This window comes from Vigna umbellata, chromosome 1 (assembly GCF_029865625.1).
Source record: "Vigna umbellata cultivar VRB3 chromosome 1, Vumbellata_1.0, whole genome shotgun sequence".
NCBI lineage: Eukaryota > Viridiplantae > Streptophyta > Magnoliopsida > Fabales > Fabaceae > Vigna > Vigna umbellata.
Window position 1 is genome coordinate 22650698 of NC_142165.1, and position 5256 is coordinate 22655953.

A 5256-nucleotide genomic window follows, 5' to 3' on the forward strand; every position below is an offset into this window, starting at 1 on the left:
AGTTTATAAGTTCTAGGAATTTACCGTAATATGGGTAAATTGTGTTTCTTCCCTTTACTAAATGTAAAAACAATGGTAGTGTAAGATAGGTACAAAATTTCTAAGGTATAAATGAAACACATTTGTTTATTTTTGTTAAAACCTTCAAATATCTATGTGATCGATCAAGTGTAATGTGAATATAATACTTGCAAATATGACAAGTAATGTGTATAGGTCTTTCCATGAGATAAATAGACACTTGAATTTAATATGTGTGAATAAAATGTTTATTTGATTGGATGTTATAAATGAATAGAATTGTGTGAGCTCACAAATAAATTGAATATTATATTTGTATTAGGAAATTTTGAAACCAGCTTATTATTCTGTATGGTTTTTGTTGGGACTTGATTGGGATAATAATGATTCTTTCACCAAAGACATTTTGTAGTATTTGAAGTGAAAGACTTTTGAGTATATGAACATGTTCTTATCGGAATCTTTGTGACAAAATTTAAGTTAATTAAATAATTTTGATATGTATATCTGAGGGTTAAAACACAAAAAAATCTACCGGTAAAAATATTTTTGGTGTTCAAGTCATTAAGAGGGTTTGGATCTTTTTGAGTTAGACAGAATGAGTATGAATGATTGTGTATTTTCTGTAAAATACCACGTGTATTTATAAAACTTTCGGTATGACTCATCTGGGTATTAATAAAATAACAATTTACTATATATATAATAATTAACAAAATAATCACATTACTATATACACCAGATACCTCTGAATATATAATATTAAAGAATATTACAATGTAACTAAATTTGATCATATATAAGATTAATTTATAAATATTTATATCAACAAATATATCTCAAAATTTACTAGGTTATTTGGCATTGTTAAATTTTTGTTAAATTTGATATAAAAAATAATATTTTAAAGTTATTTATATGAATAAAATAATTTAAACTAATAAACGTACATATATTAGGATAATATAATTAATTTGAGATCTCCAATAAAAATGAAAAGTAAAATGTTAAATAAGTTAATAAAAATAAAAATTTGAACTCCTTACTATGAGTCCCGATTAAATTCAAATGCAAACAAAGGAAAATGAATTGTATGAAGAAAAACCACATTAGAAAAATAGGATTTTTCATTCCGTGATTTATTTAGTAGTAATAGAGTTACACAACAACCTAATAACTAAGAGACAATAAGCTATAATATTGTATACATTATGCTCCTTTTTTGTTGTGGTTTTATGGTCCCATGTTAGGAAAAAGTTTATCACTAGTCCAATTGCTGAGCCTAAGAAGCAGATAAACTATCATTCCACACAAAAAGCCAAGAGCTGCACTTGATCCCACAAGTGAAACTGCAGTGCAAATAAGCATCACAAAAGAATCTTGTTTGCTATTAATGTCCCTGCAGCAGGTGGCTAATTCAATTCCGGCAAACAGAAGCAACACTCCCAAGATCCCCACTGGAAACTGTCTTAAAATGTGTGCCAAAGAACTTCCTAACACCAATCCCAACACCAACTTTGCACCACCAAGAATGGCCACACAACCACCACTCCTTCCACCAAATTTATACTGTCCTGCAAGTCCTCCAGCCCCATGGCAGCATGGCATTGCACCAAACCAACTACCAACAAGATTCATCAACCCCACACTCACTGAAAGGGAAGTTGCAGAAAAGTCCTTTTCTGGGAACAAATCCTTTGACAACTTGCAAACACCTATCACAGAGTTCAAAATTGACAATGGAAGTTGAGGAATCGTACCCTTCACAAACCCTTTCTTCCATGCATGCTTAGACAACTTCACCACTTCCATAGAGGAAGGTCCAAACTTTATCTCGTGCACCATCTCAGGCCTCCTCACAAAGGCCAAAACAACCCCCAACACAAACACTATGAAAGCAGAAGGAAGTGAAAAAACAACACTCTTCGCTCTACTCACTCTACTTCTGTTTCTCCCATCTTCTTCAACCCTCTTTTCACACCCATCATCATCCTTATCACCATTCACTATAACAATAAAACACAGACAAACTATTGCCAGAACCAACCCATCTAACCCTAACCAATTCCTGTCACCCAAAGCCTTCGACTTTGGCAGGTCTTGGGTTTTTCTCATGTACTTAACAGCTGTGAAAGCAAAGGACAAGCCCTGTGCCAGTTGAATTCCCCTCACGACGGATAGAGGAATCAGTGTGTACACAAGCTGCATCAACCTTGTCACACCCAGAACCACCAACACGCCTCCGGTTAAGATTCCGGCGGCCATGATCTCCGGCACGCCGAAGCTGGCATCTTTTAGGGCCTCTGCGGCGATGGACTTCATGGGCTGGACAGGCATGGGAACCCCATAAATTGCCCCGGTGAGGATGTTGTAGATACCTGTGAAGATCAATGTCGTGCCGAGGTTGAGGTTCTTGGAAAGTGTTAGAGATAGAATTATTGGTATGTAGGTGCCGAGGTCACCTATGGCGCCGTTGAGTTCGGCCCATTTTGAACGTAAAACCAAGTTGGTTTTGACCTTCTGCACGATCACTTTGGCTGAGAAACCTGTGGTTTGATCGGTTTGGATTGTTTCGGGGTTTGAGATTGGAATTGAAGAAGGGTTTTGGTTTGCCATGAATGCGTTTCTGAATGAGACTCTCTTGGGTTTGTATTATTCTGTGTTGGCTAGTCACTCTTATAAGAATGTGTGCACCGAAATATCAATTCCTTGAGATGTGCAATTGTTGAAAAATTTATTAAAGTGGTCCAACTTTTTTATGTTTCGATAGAAATAGATAAATTTTTTTAAAAGAATTATATAACGAAATTCTTCTCTGATATATTATTTTACTTTATTTTTTATTTTTTAATTATTAAGAAGTGAATTTAAATCTAATTTAATATATAGAAGTGAAACTCCTAACCTCCGATTCCCTTTCTCCATTAATTCTTTTTTCCATTACCTCCTCGGAACAATTATTTCTTCCTCACGCCGCTCTCCCTTTCGCAACCAATTACCCTAACCCTAGGGTTTTTTGAAAAAGAAGAAGAAAGAGAAGCAAAAAGAGAAACTAACGAAAAAGGAGAAAGAAAGAAATGAGCTCCTGTAAAACTGACCCTGTCTAACTCTCACGGCCTATGGCCCCTTAATCTGGCCCAAAACAAAAATATGATGCAAAATAAAATAAAAAACGCAGCAATAAAAGAAATAAAACCAAGTTTGTTCTTAGCCAAGTTGAACACAGGTACACCAATCACAAACAAGCACACTACACATAACCAATAAGCCAAGCTCATTTCACTGACATTACAACTGCACCAAACAACAACATAACCAGAAAAATTTCCCTAGGCACTATATCCTTAAGTTTAACTTTCCAAGCCAATTATAAGTTAATACCTATTGAAAGAACATAGAAATATATTATTGAATGAGAGGGCTTACCTCTCATTTTACATTAGCATTACATTTATAGGGAAAGAAAGTAACTACCCATTTCCTTTCTAACTCACTTTGGTTGGAACACAACTCACACACACACAGCTCATACTTGACAGCACACACACAGCTCACACTAATCATTCTAACAATAATTCTAACACTCCCCCTCAAGCTGGAGCATACAAATTGTATGTACCAAGCTTGGAACCAATAAATTCAATTCTAGGTCCTCTTAAGGACTTAGTTAACATATCTGCAAGTTGATCATTTGACCCAACAAACTCAGTACAAATTTCTTTGGACAACAATTTTTCCCTAACAAAATGGCAGTCAATTTCTATATGTTTGGTCCTCTCGTGAAACACTGGGTTTGATGCAATGTGGAGAGCAGCTTGATTATCGCAATACATCTTCATGGTTTGAATGTTACAGAAGTTGAGCTCTTGAAGAAATTGTTTCACCCATATAAGTTCACTTGTTAGTGATGCCATAGCCCTATATTCAGCTTCAGCTGTTGATCGGGCTACTACATTTTGTTTCTTACTCTTCCATGAAATGATATTTCCCCCAAGGAGAACACAATATCCAGTAGTAGACCGTCTATCAATAGGTGAGCCTGCCCAATCTGCATCACAGTATCCAGAGACTTGAATGCTTCCTTTATCTTCATATAACAACCCTTGTCCAGGAGCCTTTTTTAGGTATCTTAGAATACGAATGATAGCATTCCAATGGCCAAGACATGGAGCCTGCATGAATTGACTGACCACTCCAACTGCAAAAGATAGATCCGGTCTAGTGAGATAAATCAGTTTTCCAACAAGTCTTCTGTACCTTTCTGGGTCGGAGAACAATTCACCTTCGCTTGAAGCTAATTTTTGATTTGGGTCCATAGGACTGTCTATTGGTCTACAATCAATCATTCCTGTTTCATGTAATATATCAAGAGCATATTTCCTCTGAGAGACTACAATTCCATCTTTTGACCGAGCTACTTCAATGCCCAAGAAGTATTTGAGGCTTCCAAGATCTTTGGTTTGGAAATGTTTGCATAAGTGTTTCTTCAGTTGAGATATTCCAACAACATCATTTCCTGTGATGACTATATATATCATCAACATATACTATTAGATAAACACATTTCCCAAGAGATGTAGTACAATAAAAAACTGAATGATCTGCTTCACTTCGTTTCAAGCCAAATTGTTGAACAATAGAGCTGAATTTTCCAAACCAAGCACGTGGTGATTGCTTGAGACCATATAGAGAGCGATGCAATTTGCATACCATTCCACACTCCCCCTGAGCAACAAACCCTGGAGGTTGCTCCATATAAACTTCGTCCTCAAGATCACCATGAAGGAAGGCATTTTTTATATCGAGTTGATGAAGTGGCCAGTGACGAATGGCTGCCATTGCAAAGAATAAACGAATAGTAGTCATCTTGGCCACAGGAGAGAAAGTCTCACAATAATCAATGCCATAAACTTGAGTGTATCCTTTGGCAACTAAACGAGCTTTGAGACGATCAATGTTGCCGTCACTACAGGAAAAATGTTATTTACATACAGATTATTATATACGAATTTTGATCCGTAAATAAAAATTCCATTATATACGGATTTTATATACGGATAAATTAGATACGGATTGTTTCGTATATAATGAGAAAAAAATTTATATACAAATTTTCTGTATATAAAATCCGTATATAATGGTATGTCTTTTAGCGAAAGTTTTGCGAAAGATAAATCTATATATAAAATTTGTATGTTCTCTGGTTATATACGGATTTTATAATAAATATAAGAA

At 35.4% G+C, this 5256-nt stretch overlaps 1 pseudogene; it reads right to left on the reverse strand.

Annotated features, from left to right (window-relative positions):
• Positions 1-1130: 1130 nt before the first annotated feature.
• Positions 1131-2875, reverse strand: LOC124832117 (molybdate transporter 1 pseudogene; annotated as a pseudogene).
• Positions 2876-5256: the final 2381 nt, after the last annotated feature.